The sequence below is a fragment of the Pleurodeles waltl genome, chromosome 11, assembly GCF_031143425.1.
Source record: "Pleurodeles waltl isolate 20211129_DDA chromosome 11, aPleWal1.hap1.20221129, whole genome shotgun sequence".
Taxonomy (NCBI): domain Eukaryota; kingdom Metazoa; phylum Chordata; class Amphibia; order Caudata; family Salamandridae; genus Pleurodeles; species Pleurodeles waltl.
In genome coordinates, this window is record NC_090450.1 from 869,190,271 (window position 1) to 869,211,148 (window position 20,878).

The window sequence follows — 20,878 nt, forward strand, 5'->3', positions numbered from 1 at the left end:
AGGTGAAAAATACTGCTAATTCAGAAGAGCTACATGCAAACGTATGAAGACTCATTGGCAGCTAAAGGAAGAAGATCATCCAATTAATGTTTCAACAGAATGCTAATCCTAGGGAAAGGCAGCATACCGAGGTTGTTAGAGACGGCAAGTATTTCACTGGCTCATTGTGACATCAAACAAGCAATGGAAATTGAAAACCAACCCACTGATCTGGCAGGGTACATTTTTCCCTGGTTAATGCTCCATCAGGATAATCAATAGCAAACATAAACTCACATTAATTTACGGAAATCCTGCCTAGCCTGCCCTGAAAATAAAGAGGGCCTATTGAGCCTCAATGCAGAAAACAAAGCAATCACTCACAAGATTATTCAACATGGGTAATTCATCACTAACGCTTCAAATATGTTTGAAATATTACAGTGAGCTACTACAAAAAAAAAGAAAAAGAAAAGAAAAAAGAAAGCAAGTTCACAATCATTCAATACGGTAAGGTAAGAAGGGAATGAAGTATTCTGTATAACGTTGGCATACAATTGTTTTAATACATTTAATCCTGTATGGAATATCCGAATCACTTAACTGTGCCAAAACACCACACCAGGCACCTATCAATGATTACACATTCAATTATCCCTACATCATTTGACCAATCTGACACAAAACTACCACTGACTTTGTCTGATGGCAAACAAGTGGCTCCCTGTCAACCTTCCATAGTTGGGAAGCTGCACTTTTTCATTTAGTACATAAAGATCACCAAACTGTGTGCAAAACATAAAGACATTTAGAACTATACAACAAAAAGTAGACAGCAATGTGTATTTTATAGGAAAAGTGGCCCAAACACCCCCATAATTCACAGTGCTGTACAAAGTTATTTTAACACATATGCACAAAGCTGAAATATGCAGAATTCTCTTGGTATACAATTTGCCTTAGACACTTCTGAAACTCCATACCTGACATAATTATGAGGACATAAGAAGAGTAAAAAATAGTTTATCAATACCAAAAAAGCTGGAAAACTAAAACAGAAGTAAATCTCTTAGATTCCAGACTATAAATGACAGAGCCCTGCGACAAGCATTATAAATGTGCACCAATACTACAGGTCATTTCCTGTCAGCAAACTCACTGATCCGTTTTTGGGTGACGAGGATTTGAGTAAATTACCTCCAGACAGCCCACACCGGCATCTATTGACCTTTCGTTTGCAGATGTGCCTTTATTCCACAATTGTAAAGCGCATTAATCGCTGTTGGAACTGCAATGTCACCTGCATGGTGTATAATCCAGCCCCCTTCCATGAGTGCCCGTATCTGCTATCCTGTTTTTTTAGATTTTAGCCTCAGCCTCACACTAATAAAGTGTGTGTGCAAAGCCAAGGCTTGCCCTTAAGCGACAATGGGTTTTGAACTTGCCCTTACTGGAGGTGCATACTAAGCAACCCCTAATAGCTACAACAGGATAATTGTCCCGATCACAGGTTATCAAGTGTGAAGCACAGTTATGGTAGCATACTATTTTTGCAGTGTTTATAGTCTGACCATGCCTTTTTACTTGTGTCTGGTGAATGGGATTCTACTGCCACATTCACCCAAAGTTCCACTGCTCACTAGCAACCTGAAATACTAGCGCAGAGATCGTTCATGCTTTACATGCAAATGTATGCTAGAAGAGTTTGTATGCAGTATATGAGTGCCTGAGTTAACAAAAGTGACAGGCCTGTAGATTCTATTTTGAAAGCCCCTGCCAGTTCCTGTGCATAAGATGGACACGAGGTTGCTTTGCCAGCAAATGGAGTTGTACTGCTGGCATTCAAGAGAAAGGAAGGAGGGAACGCAGACACTTAAGTTGCAAAAGAGGAGGCAGATTTACCCTAATCAATTTGATTTGGATATTTCTGATACAGAGGGCTGATGATTAGTCTTTCGAGACTGTAATTTGGTGGATGACAAAGGTAAAGAGTGAGATTACATTATCTGATGTCAGGGGGTGGAATATCCTCAGAAGCGGAGCAACCCTTTGTCATTCTTCCTGATCACTGTCAGATGTGGCTCTTGATAGTCATGGTGTAGATTGCTCACACCTCTTTGAGCCTCAATTGTGGGTGCCTCAGTCTAGAGTATGCAGTGGCCTCACAGCCGCCGGATATGAAGAGCATCACTCAAAACATAGGCTGAGTCTAAAGATACACGAAAATAGAAGTGACCCAAATCAGATCTGGAAAGGCACACTGGGAAACCACATTTCCAGGTCTACCATTCTCTGTATAAAAGCAGAAGCTACTGACCGGCTTGTGGTTCTAGTTCCAAGTTTTCTTCAACCGAGGAGGGGGTACTCGCAGAATGCTCAGAGGAACACTGGTCAACCAAAGACTGGTAACTGCCTGACAACCAACTGCCAAGATGTGAGAGACCGGCACCTGGAATCCAATCTGAAGGAAGAATTCCTAACTTGTCCTAGGAACTAAGGAGAGCTACCTGAGTGGGATGGAAGGGATGTGCCAATTCTGCAGGAGGAGCTAACTGTTGGAAGGGCCTGTACACAATTGACCCTGGTGAAGGATTTGTCTAACAGACACTTGCAACTTGAATAATCAACAAGATAAGGAGCACTGTTCAAACTATACAGCTTCATCGGTGAAGTTGTGGCATTGCTGAAGTGTACTGTGTGGTCTCTTCGTGTCTTCCTCATCATACCTGCCAAGGCACTGGAGCACAGTGTGTCCGACTGGCTGGCCTGACAGTTGGGTTCAACAGCAGCATTTGGAACATGCATGTGACTCCACCACAACGTGACTGCAACACTAACGACCTGATACTGTGTGTTACATACCACCCTGCAGATGTAAAGACTGTAGTTGAAATATGCCTGCATTTGGTGCCTCCAAGTGAGTAGTAGACCCAACACTGCCCAAGAGGTTCCCGGGAGTAAGCCCTCCTCAGAAGCATAGAGGTCATCACCCTGTGGCACTTCGTTCCAAAGATAGTTCCTGGAAACCAAGGTGCCAAAAACCTAGACCCCTGGTCAGGCTACTGTTACTGGGCCCCAGAATTGCTGGATAATTTGTGCTGTCAACACCAGATCCCCACACCTGGAGAAAAAAAATTGCCAACAGCCACCATCTGAAGAGGCCCCAGCGTGACTCACCAACATTCACCAGAACAACAGGCCCAGGCCTGCTAAATCTCCAAGTCGCGTCTGCACTGAAAACTGCCAGAGACCAGAAAAAGGGCCACCAATAGAAGCACCAGCTCCTGCCACAGCCCTCCAGAGACTCAATATTGAAAGTGGGAATGAGGCATATTACAAATCCAGGACCACCCACTGTAAGGTTCAAAGTGGCCCGGACTAGCATCAGCAGGATGGATTAAAGTTTAAAAGGGGCGAGTGCCCTCCATGACTCTGTGTCAAGAGAGATGGGGGAAGAGCACTTCAACCCCAAACTACAGACTATACCACAGAAACCTCAGGACTCTAATGTGGAGGAAAGCGGGAAAGGGGCGGGAAGAGTGCCTGGTGGTGGAGCACCCACACTGAGGTGCATAAGGTTTTCACCCACAAATTGCATATTGCAAAATTATTGTTGTGTGTTGTATTTTGCTTTCTGTGTAATGAAGTACTTAAGTTCTTTTAAGAGAAGCAATAGGCTAGCCATTTAACTTATAAGCATTGCTGGGGGTGGTGTTGGGTGGTGAGTCGGAGTATCTCACACAAACCTCCCTGAGAAGTTTCCTACTGCACACCATCCCTTGAGAGTCAAGTACTGAAAGGCTGTACTTGGCCCAGTTTACAGAGCATAACAAGAAAAAAAAACAGGACAGCAGAGGGCAATAACCCAGCATCAACAGCTTTGGCCCAGTAGCACCTGCCTGCCCTGTGGCCTCCACCGAAAGGGGACTACTAATTGCTCATGTGATGTTTCCAATTCCACATGAAAGGGTAATGTTAGTGTGTAATATTTAAAGAGAACCACATCTTTCTTTAACAATGTGGTTATCTTACGGTTGGAGAGACCATATATCGAATGGAATACTCAGCAGGTTTTGACCAAGATCTATATTTATGGCAGGAAGAATGACTGGTGCGGGAATGGGGACACCTAGAGTGAGCCTATGCTTAACTGAATTCTTATCTAAAAAGAATGAAGCCCAGATGCCAAAGTATTTATTTAAAAAAAACACCTCTTCCAAAATCTCAGTAACAAGCTGACTTTGGACGCAAACTTTAGTTCTTCCAAAAAGTCAAATGAATCAAGCTCCTTGCAAGCCTCACTTTTCACTAGGGCATTTCCACAAAAGGCTTGTCTTTCTGTAACACAGAATCCCTGCTTCATCCCAGTACAAAAGAACAAGCATTGGCAATTCCAATAGGTCTCGCATTCGCGAGAGTTACAGCTATTGGCACTGTAAATGACAATGTATTTTACCCATGTGTTTTAGTTTTGACATGTGTTTTAGTTTTGAGTGGAGAGGATGTATGTGGTGTGGAGTGGAATTATGTGGGTTGGAATGAAATTGTTAGTTGTGCAATTGTATAGGGGAATTATGCGGCATGTGGGATAGGCAGGGGGGAGAGCTGCACAGAATAGATAGATAGGAAGACTGATAGGTAGTTTGTGCACAAAGTGTAGAATGAACTCCAGACAGAGGAGCCAAAAGAGTGTTTTAGAAAGAGAGAAAGAAGGGGAGAGCAGGCGACAGGCGCACAAAGAGAGAGCACCTGTGTATGAAGAAGACACCCCAAGAAGAGGACAGCATGGGATGGAGAGACGGACACCTTGAAAATGGATGGGAAACAAATTGTGCTCAAAAAGCTGAAGTCAACCACATGAGTTGCGGGAAGCATGTGTGAGAGGGTGAGAGATAGTATGAGAGAGCGAGAGAGAGAGGTACTGGTTGCTCTTTCCAATTAAACCTTATTAACCTTAAAGTACAGCAGGTGTTCAGAGAGGCAATGACCACCCACCGGCTGAAAGCAGGGCACTGAGAATGGGTACCAAATTGAGACAGGTGTGTGTGCGCCGACAGAGAGCAAAGAAAGAGACAGGTTGTGCACATCTTCCAGTTTCCAAGTATAAGTGAGAGCAGCACCGAGACTAGTGGGAGTGGCACCCAGAGAGCGGGTTGGCGGGTTAGAGGTGGACAAGTGCACAGCGAGAGGAAGTAGAGGAAGGCAGCATGTGTGAGCAAGCAGTACAGAGAGGAGACAGGGGGTGTGAGGGTGGGATGAGAGGGGGCAGTGTGAGTGCGAGATGAGAGGGGCAATGAGAGTGTGAGGGAGAGATGAGGGGCAGTGAGTGTGTGGGGGTGATGACAGGGTTGGTGGGAGTGCGAGGGAGACATGAGCAGAGCTAACCAGAGACATTAACCCACCTAGATTAAACAGAGTCACACTTTTTAGAGAAAGATTCAAAAATCTTTATTGAAAAGATAAAGCAACATAATATAGTTATCTTCTCTTTGAGACTGTTTTTGCAGCATTGTTTACAGTCTGTGTCTGGCTGCACTGAGCTCATGGTACACTATTTACAGAGTGTGTTTTGTGTATGCGGTGAGCACATGATTAGTCTGTCTCAAATACTCAAGATCGGAGATCAACAACCAAACTAAGGCTCTGCTTAGAGGAAGGCTGGATTAAATACAATCAAATGTTCACAAATTGTGTAATATAGTACTCAAAGTACCCCACGAGTCGTTCATTCTTGCGGGCTGGTAAAATGAGTATCACTGAGTTGTGTAATAAAATAACTTGATATTTACTGTGCCATTATTTCCGGATTCACACATATTTCAGGAAGACTTATTAATTCTTAACACTTCCCACAGGCATCACTGGCCCACAGGATGGGTGCACGCTGAAACCCTCAGGCAACATGGCATCACTTTTATACCAAGATGTTGAAGCAGTAGGGTGGTGAACTGTGACTGTTACTGGTTATTCGTGTGAGCACTGCCTTTAATGCAGTTTATAAAAATGGCTCATCGGGTGATAACAGCAGTCGGTAAGAAACTAATAAAACCACATGCCATTAATAGAGATGCCTGAAGAACCGAGCTTCAGATTCTGGAGTTGCACAACTCCAGACTGAAGGAGAAAACTGAGCCCAGAGTGCTTGCAAGATTATTTTGTATTTGTAAAGCACATTATCACCCGTGAGGTTATCATGGCGGGCACTCACCCATCAGCTTGAAAGCAAGGCATCCATGACAGATGAATGGAGCCTACATTTACTACAAAGAGTAACTAACCTTAGATGGCCAGCAAGAGGGCCATAACAGAAGAGCCAACCTACAGTTATTACCACACAAACGGGGATTATTGGGTATCCTTAACAGACCAAAAAAAAAAGGCAGCTCTACTCACTCAGATTGGTATTTTATTCCGATTGGTATATACAGAGAGGGGATGATGAAAAAGTTACAGTTTCATTTTGTACCATTACAAGTTACACCTGTACATGCAAAAGAAGACCCCTTTTGCCTTTTGATGTCTCCACCGCTGGAGTAGACACTTACTAGTATGAGGAGGAAAAGAAGAACACAAGGCAGCAGGAGCTCAAATGAACAAAATTAGAAATATTTAAAAAGTAAACATTCTGGCAAACCATCACTACTGACTACATTCAGACAACTTGTGTGTTGAGACAGATGCGTTCCATTGATGGAGTGCGACTACCTTGCAGATACACATGCTCGATGGCAGCTGCCCCAGCAGGGAAAGAACTTCTCACTTCAAGGCCTCCCTTGGCGCCAGAAGCCTACGTGTAAGGTGCCATTATAATATTTGGGGAATATGAATTTAATGCTTGCCGCTCTTCTTTAAAGTGGACCTATGAAGCAGACCAACAGACACGGGATGGGCACTCAATAGTAATAACATTGCTGAAAGTCAAAAAGGTGACTGTAAATCCCGAACCAGAAGCCATCATGCTTACTACACCATAACTAGAGATCGGCACAACACAGGAACAAAAGGAAAGGATGGCTTTCCTACCAAGTGACTACAGATATATTTTCGTGAAGGCAGATCAACATAAACGGACTGTGCCATCAGGCCGCCTTGAGCACAGCAAGGACAGGGCAGAGAGTATCTGCAGCTCGGAAAGCTCTATGTGTTGCAGGCCAACCTTTTGACCTGTAGTGGGATTTCTTTATTTATAGGCCTGAAATTGTTTGAAGGCCTAAAAAAAAAAACTGTCATAGTGACACCCCTATCAATTTCACCACCGAAACATTATATTTGACTTTTCACTGATGAAAAACACTAAACAAAACCGTGATCGCCATGCTTGTCTTTGCATAACGAGGAATGGCGCAAACAGATTTATTAGAGGGGCAGTTGCCCAGAATCGTACTCCTGTCTAAATAAATGGAGAAAATATTTTTTTTTAAATATATGAAGCACCTACCTATGTCAACGGATTTTCAACTATGCTATGTGAAACAATCAAGCAACCTGACCTTGTACTCATTTTGCCACCGTTGTGATAAGAAATCAGGATACTTTTATAGCGTTAACAAAACAAGCAAGGCCGCTGGAAGCTGCCATACAAGTGCTTTCATCAAGTTTAGGATTATTTTTCATGTTTAATAAGTGAAGAAAAATTACATTTCCCGTCTGCTATCATATAAACACAGCTAAAACAGTGCAAACGTAGTTTGCTTCACTGCTTTGAAGAAAAACTGCAAAAATGTATTTTGCACATTAAATTTCATGGGGCCAAAGTTGACATAATATGAGCGCTTCTAGAATAATTGTAGTTTTTTTAAACCGAAAGAGGACGTTTGGAAAGTTTACAGTAAATTCCTTTTGGAGGGAACATGTATTTATCAAACATCTTTTCTACACTATCAGGAAAGGGGGGTGGCAGTACACCTCATGCATCAAGAGTTGGGTCTACCATGGAACCTGCTCACGACATTGCTCACTGTTTTCCAAGTGATGTATTTCGCAGCTTTTATGACTCATAAACCGAAGGTTACACAGATGAAGGGCAACCAGGCGCAAGGCCAAAGCTCAAAAGGAGCAGGAATGTCTTAATGAGGACTTCATTTATAGGTCTGGGGGCATCTGGTACCAGAGGGAGGTTCTTGGCTGACACAGGTCAGATTCTGCTGCTCGTACACAACTTCCGACGTACCAGTTAGATCACCCTGCTGTAATCTGTAATCTGAAATACAGCATAACTGTAAACCGACGCAAACGCAAGGACGTGCAGTAATTGGAGGGGTCAGGGGGAGGCACCCTGCATTTTTGGCAGAGTATAAAATTAGATCACTCATGTAAATGAAAAGGCGAATGTATCCATCAAAATTTATGTAACGCTATTTAATCAGTTGGTGCCCCATGGACATTTGTGACCGAAGGGGACCAAGCAGTGGGCGTGCGTGGCCAAAAACATTAAAGGCCTGCTGAGTAGCACATGGACAGACGAAAGCATCCCAATCCCCCTAAGATGTATGTAGTTTAGTTGGTTTAGAAAAGGTCCGTTTACGACCTGTGTCTTCCGTGTGAGGTGGTTGTTCTTGGTCATCTAGCTAAAAGATTCTGTTCTGTAAAATCTTGCGCCGAAGCTGAGGAGAATGGGCCGGCCTAAAGAAATCACAAAAGAGTGCACAAAAAACAAAATAAGTAAACAAAAGAATAGGGGCACATGTAACAGGGGCAGTGTCCGTGGGATGGAACACCACATGAAAAGGCATGTCAAATGGCAACGGTTCACCAATTAAAAGCAAGGAATTTAGAAGTCCACAGGAAGGAACAAATGAAAAACGATGAGCCCACAGAGGAGACTACAGCATGTGTGCTGCCTTGGCTCCACCTAACAAATGACTTACATTTGGTCACGCCTTATCTGGTAGATACTATCTAGTCAGCCTCCTTACCTTAAAATATCCCAAGGCGTCAGACTGGATCTGGAAGATTTTTGTGCTGTACCCCTGCACCCCAGTAGGTGGCGTCATTCGGCTCCGCATCATCTGTGCCGGAAGTAAGGTTTGCGGTATCTATATAGGCACTACCCCAGCATGCTGATGTCACTTACTTTCGCAAGCTCCCACACCAGGAGTGCCGAGCCACGATCAGACGTGACCACTGGTGTGACAAGCTAAGGCCCTGAAAGGGTGTCCCTTACACCATAATCAGTTCACAGTGCTGGGAGGGTTGGCAAGGAATCTGCAGCTACCAGATAAGATGTTATCAAACGGTAAGTAACTTGTTAATTTGATAGAGACTTTTACCCACAAAGTCCTTACCTATAATGATACCCAAGCAATACCTCTCTGGAAGTGGGACAGCAAAACCAATTAAAATAGCAAGTCTTACAGGACCAAACAGGCTACATGCCTGTCACGACGGACCCGACAGTTCAGGCAGTAGTGCTTGGTGAATGTGTGCAGTGAAGCCCACGCTGCTGTCTAACCAATGTCCAGGACATGGATGCCATGCACCAATGCAGTGGTCGTAGCTTTGGCTCTGGTGGAGTGAGTCTGCAAGTCTCCAGGGGGTTTCTTCTTGGCAAATGCATAGCACATCTTGATGCATAGAATGTTCCATCTTGAGATGGTCAGTTGTTACAAAGCCTTTTCTTTTTCAAGTAGCCTACAAAGAATTGATTGTCCACCCGGAATTCTTTTGTGCGGTCAAGGTAGAACAACAATGCTCTTTTTGGGTTCATACAGTGGAGTCTCCCCTCTTCTTTGGAGGGATGAAGCAGAGTAAAGAAGGGAGATGTTCTAGGCTACATAGAAGGGAGTCACAAACTTCGGAAGCAAGGAGCATGTGTCAGGAGAACCAGCTTGCGTGAGTAGAAGGTGGTATAAGGAGGGTGTGCAGAGTGACTACAAGTCGCTGACCCTCCTTGCTGATGCTATGGGCGCTAAAACAGACAGTTTTGATGGTCAATAGCTTAAGAGAGCAAGGGTGCAGAAGCTCAAATGGTGCACACACGAGAAAGGTGAGGACCAGGTTACGGTTCCCCTGAGGCATAATAAACATATGCTGCAGGCCTTTAAGGAACCTACCCAGGTGCCTTAAAAAGAGAGAAGAATGGTCTGGCAAACATAAAATTGCAGAGATGGTAGAGCGATAACCTTAAACTGTGCCCAGAGCAGTGCCCTGCTGGGCTACACACAAAGAAAATGAAAACCTTGGATAAAGGTGCAGAGGTCAACGTTGTGGGAAGCACACCATGACACAAACTTATCCCAATGGCAGGTGTATACCGACTTGGAGGAGGTAAACCTGGCTACCAGAAGAACATTATAGACTTCAGGAGGAAGGTCAAAAGCTGTCAATGGTCATGTGTAGTTTCGGGTGCAGGACCCTGCCCTGTTGCTGCAACAGAAGATCCCCTCGAAGAGGAAGCCTGACTGGAGGACCAATGGTCATGCTCAACAGATTGGGTTACCAAACTCTCCATGCCCAATGCAGAGCCAGAAATATTACTTGGATCGGGTTGTTCCTGTTCTTCTTGAGAACTCTGGGCAGGAGTGGTATTCACAGAAAGGCATAGAGGTGGCTGAAGCTCCACTCGAGATGAAAAGCATCACCAAGCGCGAGCTGCCATGAAAACTCCAGCATGGAAAACTGCTGACATTTCTGGTTCTTGGCAGTGGTGAAAAGATCCAACCAATGCTCTTCCCACTGCTGAAATAGACATTGCACCACCTTCGGATGGAAACACCATTTGTGATCTGCTAGGCATCTTCAGCTGAGTCTGTCTGCTCTGTGGTTCAGAGAGCCTCCCAGGTGGTGAACCACCAGAGAAATGCACTGAAGTTCCAGCCACTTCCAGAAGTCTTGACAGAGGGTCCATGACCCTGCCCTGTTTCTTGCAGTACCACATGGCAGTACTGTTGTCTGTGAACACCTGCATCAGTCTTCCCCTGATCAAAAGAAGAAAGTCTTTCAATGCCAAGTGAATCACCCGAAGCTCCAACAGGTTCATGTGGAGCTCAGACTCAGCCGGAGACCAGAGTCCTCTGATCGCCACCTTTCCCAGATGGCTACCCTATCCCAGGAGTGCGCATCTGTCTCTACAGTCAGCTCCAGTTGGAGAAGGGAGAGGGACTGCCACTGACACAATTGCGGTTTATTAGCCACCACTGCAGATCTTTTGCAGTTCCCACCAAGATCTGGACCATGTCAGATTGATTCTCCTAATTCTGCACCCACTGGGCCATCAGTTCCCATTGCAGAAGCCGTATATGCCAACTGGCATGAGTAACAAGCAGGATGCAGGAGGCCATGAGTCCCAACAATCTCAGAGTAATCTCACTGAAATCCAGAATAGAGACTGAAACATCAGAATCCTAGTATGAATATATTGGACTCACGGCTCGGGAGGATAGGCCCAAAACTGCACTGTGTCCAGAATGGATCTAATGAAAGGGAGTATTTGAGAGAGTGTCCGGTGAGACTTGGGCATGTTGATAGTGAACCCCAGCAAGTGCAGGAGGTTCACCGTCATTTGAAGGTGGGAAACAACTGCCTAGGGCAAGCCCACCTTCAACAACTAATAGTCGAAGTAGGGGAAGATTGGCACCCCCAACCACCTCAGATGAGCTGCATCCCATGCCATCACTCTTGTGAACACCCGAGGGGCACTGATAAGGTCGAAAGGGAGTAGAGCAAACTGAAAGTGCTCTTGGCACACCGTGAAAAGCAAGAAATGTCTGTGGGCAGGTGGAATGGGGATGTGGAAATATGCGTCCTGAAAGTCCAATGCTACCATCCAGTCTCCTGGGTCCAGGGCAGACAGAACATGGGCAAGCGTGAGCATCTTGAACTCCTCTTTTTTCAAGAACAAGTTAGAAGGAGCAGGTCTAGGATAGGACTGAGTCCTCCATCCTTTATTGGCACCAGAAAGTAGTGAGAATAACAACCATGACCTACTTTTGATGCAGGCATCCTCTCTATGGCACCCTTGGCCAAGAGAGCGTGCACTTTTTGATGGAACAAAATTATGGGTGGCAGCTAGTCACAAAGGGGAGAGAGTAGCCCCTTTGGATGATCTGTAGGACCCAGCAGTCTGATGTCACTTATCACCAGTGGGGCACAGGTTGGCATATCCTGCCTCCCACTGGGTCCCATGATGGTATGAGGGCAAACTAAAGTGGCTTGGAAGAAGTGGCTGACCAGAAAGCTGACTGCCCGTCTCACATTGTCTATGGTACCCATAGGGGCAGGGAAAACTATTGGCTGTGTTGGCCGAATGGTATCCATGCGGCTGAAGAACACTTCTGAGGCCACGAAAGGGGTAGAAGGAGGATTGAGGCTGTCGAGGGGCCGTAGAGAAGCCCAAGGACCAGGCCGTAGCTCTGCTGTCCTTAAAGTGCTCCAGCACTGAATCCACCTTCTCTCCAAAGAGGCGAGAGCCATCAAAGGGCATGTCCATGAGGGAAGCCTGGACATCTTCTAAAAAAGCTAGTGGTTCTCAACCAGGCATAACACGGCAGCAAGGCAAAGACAATGAAATTGCTCTGCCCAGCAAGACAGTTGTGTTGAGCCCATAAACGTTGCTGCATCCCGTCCCCACAGTGATAGCCTGGGTAAGTATTGCTAGGGCCCTCCTCCAAGATTATATGCTGCACTTATGCAACAGAGTCCCACATCATATGGGAATAACAACCCAATAGGCATGCAGTTTTCACTGACTGCAGATCTAGGCTGGAGTAAGAAAATATTATCTTGCCAAAGTTATCCAGCCTCTTGGATTCCTAATCAGTGGAGTGGTACGAAATGCACCAGGAGTAATTCTGAATGTGGAGACTTGGACCAGCAAGCTCTCCAGGGCAGAGTGCTAGGTAAGGAAACTGGGGTTCCCAAGAGGGGGCAATGGTGGCAGATAATCACCCTATGCACAGGAGGCCCTGTGCAGGGCTTGGGCCAGGCCCGAGAAGGACATCTGTAAGGGCTTCATTGAAGGGGATTAGAAGTTCAGAATAAAAAAAAACTCCCAGCTAAAGCACCTCTGTCAAGACTTTTGTCTTGACTGCCAATGAGGGTAGCATAGGGTTCAGGACCTCAGCTGCCCCACGCACCACAATTACAAAAGAGGCTGTCTTCTCCAGCCCAGTATCAGGTGAGCTGTATGCCAGTTCCTCATACTAGTTGTCCTGCTCCTCTTCCTCTTCAGGGAGCTGCTAACGATAAGGGACCACAAACTTCTCCCTCTCCAGGCCTATCAAACAAATAAGGCAATGGCTCTGCACCAGGAACATGGACCCGGTTGGCACTGGAATCAGCCTCGGATGACACCCATCCGGCTCCGTGTCGGAGTTGGAATAATGCTATAAGCAGCGCTGCCTAGGGGCATCACCACTGAAACTGGTACCAAGGAAGGTCTCAGTCTTGCCGGCAGCTGTGCTCTGGATCCAGCAAGGGATCCATGGGGCCTGACTGGTGGCAAGGGCGAATCTGCGGGCATGGGTCTAGTAGGAGCCACTCGTGGATCCCAAAGGCGCTCCAGAGGGGCTGGGCGGCTCTGGGAAAAATCAGGGAAGCATGGGGACCCAGTTTCAGGTTCTGCAGACTTACGGGGCCTGGAGTGCTGATGCTTCCACGCCTCGTCAGAAAACTTAGTAGGATGGTCAAAGTTAAAGACTTCTTTGACTTATTATGTTCATGGGGATTTCCAGACTTTTCCCAAGGATTTTGAATGCACTGATGACTGCCGGGAAGGGCTCTGCGAGCGGTCCCCGGGCGTTCCGCTCAATCAGGACCTTGAGTGTTGTGGAGTCAACTGACACCTGGTGGTAAAGAGCTTGAGGGAGCGCTCCCTCAGGCCTTGGGATGCATGGCATGGCAGTACTCACAGGTTTTGGAGTCAGGGTCCTCCTCCAAGCATCACAAACACACCAAGTAGGGGTGTGTCATTAACATCTTCCTGTGACAGGACCATATGCTATGAAACCAGTCCATATCCGCACACCAGGAGAAAAACTCTCTCATAGAAGTTGAACAAAACATTGAAAAAAAAGGCAGTCAAAAAGTTACTGAGGGGCAGATCAGACCGGATCAGCCCTAGTCGGTGTAGAAAGAAAAGAACGGACATCAGCACGCGGGGTGATGTCTATATAGGTACCAGACACGTCACTTCCATTGCAGAGCTGAACGACATCACCTACCTGTGCGCAGGAGTACTCCTCAAAAATGTTCTGGATTCAATCGGACGACTGGGGATATTCTAAGAGAAGGAATTTGCTGCTAGAAGTATCTATCAGACACAGTTCAAAACAAGAAAGTGCCATTCCTAGATACTTGATAGTCAGGGGAACGTGGCAGCAGGTTAGAACCTGGTCGCATGAAACAGAGGTTGATTTGTGCGGTCTGGTCTAATTTTCTAATTGTAACACTAAATATTTGATACACTGCATTAAGTGCCCGTGTGAATTAGTGTATATAGGACAAACATCGCAGACTGTCAAGACGAGAATTCTTCAACACAGGTCTAGAATCAAGTGTGGCATCCAAGGTGCCCCTCTGGTGGGACATTATGAAGAATTAAAACATAAACCGGATGAAATCTGGTGGACAGTCTTACAAGTGATATTCCCAGAAAAGGATGGCTTGGGACTCCACCGAGGATTGAGCATGACAGAGGCAAGATTGATTGAAAAATGTGGTACAGCAAGGTGTGGTCTTAATGACCAAGATTAACTATGGTCTCTAATTTAATTGTTGTTTGTGACAGAAATGGAGGTTTATTTCACTTGGATATTTGTGTACATTAATATTCAGTGTGGATTTGTGTAATGTTACCCGTCCACGCCCTTTGTATCTATAAAGACATAAGATGTGAAGTGAAGATGTATAAAAAGGGTTAGATATCCAGAGATTTCCTATAGGTATTTTACATAATTTACACTTAGTGATTTACAATACATACATCGCCTAATTTTGAATAATTTAGAGAATTTTGCCTTGTAGTTTTTGTTTGTTTTATAAAATGAACAATAAGAAATTCCAGAGGACTTTCATACTCAAGTCCACCGAATATATTCAGTTTCCCTAGTTGGCACAAGTCTTTGTTGCACTACAGTGTGGTTTCCTCTAGTACTGCTTTCCGACGATTGTAGTGATATGATGATATCAAAACAGTTTACACTAGGTTGCCTTTAATTCACTTTATCTTTTGAGGGCAGCCGATTGTCTCCGTCTGTTCCCTGGTAGTCAACCCTACATCTGGAAGTAGGCTCCTGTTGTGCATAGCACCTACTAGGATTCCACCACATATATAAAATATTTTTTGGCGCCTTTATTTAAAGTGAGGTCATTTCTGCAAGACATTTTTGCCTGCTTTTCTCCATCTCCGCCGTTATCATTTTTTATTTCATAATTTTTTTGTTTAAACAGAGTGTGATAGATTTTTTATAGTACCACCATATAAGACGGCCTTTGTGTTAAATAGAACAAGGTTTCTTCGCTGTTCCAAGATGGCTGCCGTTTTGTCGTCCACTGGTATCAAGATGTGCGCTTACCCATTTTTACCTTTGGTTCCTAAATATCTATGGAAGCACAAATGGACTGATTAATTTCCAGGTGGACGGGCTGTTCCCGCCGCAGCTACAATATACGGGGCACTTACAGGATCCGGTACCAGTAGTTAAGATGGCCCCCATAGAGCGTCGACCCTACTTAAAGATGGCGGTTGTGTTTTCGCGTTTTCACTTCATCTGGAACGCAGTAGATTGACTGATGCGCCAGGCTCTATGCTGACCTTCCACAAGTCATTTGTAAGTGAACTATAATACAAGTTGTGCCTGTGCTTTCTATCTTCCACTTCTAATGTTATTTACAAATAGTGTTTTCACATTCCCCTACATTGCTTTTTTATTTCCATCCAGTTCTAGATACAGTGGGGCTGCGAGTATGGATTGTCTCAGATGGATATTGTAAGATGGCTAAAATGTTCCACACAGTATAGGGGCCAGTTGGGCATTTGCAACCTCACCTAGAGTTTTTTTTATTTATTTTTTTACAGTTTTCCATAGTATTGGCAAGATTACCATTTACGGGTGACCCCGGCATAAACGGGTCCATTATCGTCTATTCTCAGGCATGTATAAACACAATAGGTATGGTGACCCCCGGATCACACAAATAAAGTGAATATACAGTGTTGGAAAATAATTTTATTTCACATTGGGGGGGGGGGTGATGATCTTTCACGGTGAAGGTACTCCTTAAATAACTTTTAAATATTTTCAGAGAAGTTGAATTTGTTTTTGTATATTGTCCATAGGTCTTTATCGCTCCATTAGTCCTGAAGAGGCCTGTAGGTAAAGGGGCCGAAACACGTCGACCTTTTTTTGTCAAGGAGGATGCAAAAATAGTTAGCATATAGACTACAATTTAAGCTCACATCTTCTCTTGAATCAAAGCCCAAGGAAAGCAGATGTATAAGATGTGATAGCCTTTGCAACCATCTCTGTTATGTGGATGAAAGTCTTAATATATGTTGACGACCACGTATTTCCAATCAGTTTTGGAGACTGATGAAAACTATGGCCCTCATTCCAACCCTGGCGGTCTGTGACCGCCAGGGCGGAGGGCAGCGGAAGCACCGCCAACAGGCTGGCGGTGCTTCCTGGGCGCCGCGGTCAGAAAAGGGGAACCGGCTCCCCTGGCCCAGGGAATCCTCCATGGCGGCGCTCCATTCCGACCCCCTTCCTGCCAGCCTGTTTCTGGCGGTTTTCACAACAGGGCCCCATACAGATTTTCACTGTCTGCATGACAGACAGTGAAAATGGCAACGGGTGCCACTGCACCCGTCGCACCCCTGCAACCCCGCCGGCTCCATTCGGAGCCGGCTTCCTCGTTGCAGGGGCTTTCCCGCTGGGCTGGCGGGCGGCCTTTTGGCGGTCGCCCTCCGGCCCAGCGGGAAAGTTGGAATGGCCGCCGCGGTCTTGTGACCGCGGGGCGGTCATTCGGCGGTAACCGCATGGCGGGCGGCGACCGCCGGCCGCTGCGGTCAGAATGACCGCCTATGTCTGTACATTTTTGTATATATGTGCTTATAAATAAGTATTTATGTAAGCCTTTCAGTACATTAGATGTTTGTCGTATGTGTGTTACTTTGGGTCCTCATGTCCAGAAAAATCATGAGAATAATTTTGTTGTAATTAAAGTACATTACCAATGATAAATTGATAAGTTCATTGTAAGTTAATTCATTTTTTAATTTGTCCCTATAATTGCACCGTTCATGTTTATGGATTGTATGTTCTATCCACCGCCATACTGAATATAGTGTCTAACCATCTTAGCAAGGGTGATATGACGTAATAATATAATTTACTTTCAACACTCTAGAAAACTTGCATTCAGGTGCAGTCTTTGCTTATACTGTTCACTCCCCGGGCTTGCACTGGAACCGTAAGCACTCTCCCCTAAGACAAGGAAGAACAGTGGCCCGATAATCACATTACGGGGGAGAGCCAGAAGAGTCAACACCTGTCAACTAAGCCCTAGGGAATGCCTGAGGAAGCAGCGAACTTCGGTGGTCCACCCAGGAGCATGCCCCCGAGAGGAGGCCAAGAGATATCAATTACAGGATGGGGTACAGAAGTAAAATCCACCACAAGAGATTGCTGATGTTTCCCAGATACACCGTGAGGTTTCACAAATTGCTCCAGCAGCACAAGTAATTACCAAGGCACTGGGGGTACTGTAAACCAGTAAGGGTCCACAGTTGCCAAGGGTTTTAACACCAATACCACCCAAAACCTTGCCATTAACCCTAGTTCAGTAGTGCAGGAAGAGGGAGGTGTGCCTAAGCAAGTTATATACCTCTGCGGAGAAAGAGATACTCTATTAGCTCTCTAGAGACTAAACGGTTGCTTGTGGTTTTGGGGGCGTCCCCCAGAGGTTCAACATGCAAGTAATGCTTCTAACATAAGGAGGGGAGTTCGTAGTCATTCACATTTACCCGGGTGACCAGGGACCAGCAGTAAGGGGTCTACCTGAATATAGACGTGAACAAAAGGCTGATGCTGAAATTCAATGGTTGAGTTAGGTCCTTGAAGCTAATAAGCAAAACTATGATAGAAGAAACAGAGAGCCTAGAGATGTATTCACATTGAAATAATTTGAGACTTTTAAATGTACCAGAGGGAGCTGAGAGAAAGGATCCGAAAGGGTTTGTGATAAAGCTCCTGCAGGAGGGAGTGCTGAAGAATAATACTGACAACAATGTGGAGAGTGAAATTTAAAAGGGTACATCAAGACCTTTTCAAAACTGATCTAAAATGCTAAAGCCATGGAAAATATTGGTCAATTATCTGACCTAAAATCTCATCAAGACAATCTTAAGTAATGCTAATGTAAATGTAAAAACAAGACAACTGTTGCACGAAAACCTTTTCTACGTAATAAGGTCTGACATTGGTAGGATGACTGCACAAAGACAATGAGAACTGGGGAAAAGAATGGACTAGTTAAAGAGTTTAGGAGCAACAGTTCAAATGAATTTCCCAGCTACTCTAAGAATTAAGTGGAGAAATGAGATATTTAACTTTAGACGTGGAGAGGAAGTGGATGAATTAATAGAGAAAATAAAGATGACGCTGTAAGTTAAAATAAGAACATAAAATTGCAAGTCGAAAGAGGGGGAGGGAGACATCACAATACAACACTTACACAAGTCTGAGTTAAGTAAATCTCCCAGATGGTATGCCGAGAAACAGCATGGGTATACTGCCATGGACATGGTGGGGAGGAGTCCCAAGACGCGTTACTGGGAGGATTGTGAGCACTGGATGGGGAGCAAATGGAAAAAAGAGAGTTCCTAATCACACACATAAAGGAAAAGAGTGAAAATACCCTAATAGCACATAGTCACCCAAGGATTAACCCATGCCACAGACGACAGCACCATTCCTTCCTCTCTAGAATGACAGCATCTCTATCTAGTCTGTGACCTTTACCAACATCATTTGCTTCATTAACTCCTGCAATAAGTCCATTTTGGATATGGTCCCCCAGAGCATACTCACAAAGAAACGTCTCTTTCCTAGCAATGCTGAGCGACTCATTCTGACCTGGTTCTCACTTAGAGGCGGGTGGACGTCGCAGAGTTTCACTCTGCACAATTTGGTGGAGTTACATAAAAACTCCCTGAGATTCTGCGGAGTTCCTCGAGTGGGCAGAAATTAGTATGTTGCGCTGCCACGGTAACTTTGGCTTGGGAGCTTGCTCCACAATAAGAAATCAGAGTGAACAGCACCACACGCAGTGCCGAAGGACTCTGCTGCTTCAGTTGGTTTTGCTGCCGCTCGAGTAGGTTTCTACTCGAGTGGCAGCTTTCCCAACGAGAATGGCCACAATCGCCGGATGCCCTCCTAGTGCCTGAAAATCGCACTAGGGGACACCAATTCTCACTAGCACTTGCCAACTTACCATTGGTGGGCTGTGCTCGAGAGAAAAACTCTCAACCACCTCGAGGCGGAGTGCAGAGTTTGGCAGGAAAACCGCACCACATGCTTAACGCAGAGTGGCCAAAATACTGCGAACTCTGCCGCTGGAGTGTAATTTATCGCCCACTCCTAGGTCTCACCTGTCTTAAGCAATCAGCTTCAGAAATTGGTGCCACTTCTCCACAAACCCAAAAGTCACCTTTGGGTTAGGCCAGGAGTCTCCAAACTTTTCAGAAATAAGAGCTACTTATGTTTAATGAAAATCATTACAAGCTACTATTATTAGTGTTTTTAGTAGTGACCGTAATAGACTAATTTACATTATTGGCCACTGTATACCATACTTACTATCAGTCATCACCTCAGTTCATCAGGCACGGTTGTAAGCAGTAATGTAAAAAAAAAATGCTTTGTCAAAGTGGAATGACTCTCCATTGGTAATATGTAACAGCTGGCACTGGCGCCACAGTAGTAGTAGTATTAGTAATTATAATAATATCAATAATAATAATGTCTCCCCTATGCTCCATGACCTATCACTCAATTATCACCTTTAAATATATTTTGAAAATGCAATAATTTTTCTCCAAACATCAACTTTTGAGTTATAAAAATGCACACACTTAATCCTAAATGCATATTTGTTTCTATTTTTTGATATACATATATTGATTCAACCAATCAAAAGGAGACACAGGAGAGTTACTTTTAGGTAGGTGGGGAGCTACCAGTAGCTCGCAAGCTACTAGTTGGAGAAGCCTGGGTTAGACAACGGTTCTTTCACATCATCCATTGTCTTTAATACCTTGATGCATAACTCATTGTCTCTCTCAGAGACCAAGGCCTCTCATTTCACTTAGGTGGTTATGACACTCAACTCTTCCTCAAAGTTAATAACCATGAAGACAATACCATCAAACTGTGAATCAGTAGGTAAAGCCTGAAAGAGGTCCCAGTAACAACACAAGACTTCCTCCACAGCTCCTCGCAAGTGCTACACTCTTCCACCAACCACACAATTTCCCCCTTTTTCCAAGAACCAGGATATTTTCCTTGACATTAGCCTTAACTCAAACAATCAAAATAGTTCAGTACCAATATGCCTTTCACTAACACTTTTACTCCAAAGTCAATACACTCTTCATCAGCACCACAACCTGAATGCTGGTCTCTAACCAACCAGTTAGACAATTAATAAATGTGAAATTGCTGCCACTACATTAGCATACTGAGAATACCACAGGGCCCAGCCAGGTTCCACTCATACTCCATCTGGGTGAGAATAAAACATCAAAGTCCTATGCTTCACATACAAGTGACTTGCTGGAACTTGCCCTCTATTCCTCAGTAACTAGATCATGTCCTATGCACCAAAGAGACCATGCTGCTTAGCTAACCACATTCTTCTCAACATCCCAAATCCTGTTTTGCAAGAAGTAGAGATAGCCTCT

General features: G+C 44.8%; 1 protein-coding gene and 1 long non-coding RNA gene across 3 annotated transcripts in view; one reads left to right on the plus strand and one right to left on the minus strand.

Annotated features, from left to right (window-relative positions):
• The window catches only part of TCHP (trichoplein keratin filament binding), a 212,009-nt gene that overhangs the window by 172,445 nt on the left and 18,686 nt on the right, over positions 1-20,878 (minus strand). The gene's annotated exons all lie outside the window — the stretch shown is intronic.
• Positions 1-20,878, plus strand: part of LOC138266215 (uncharacterized) — a 170,291-nt gene that overhangs the window by 83,809 nt on the left and 65,604 nt on the right. The window lies entirely within an intron of this gene.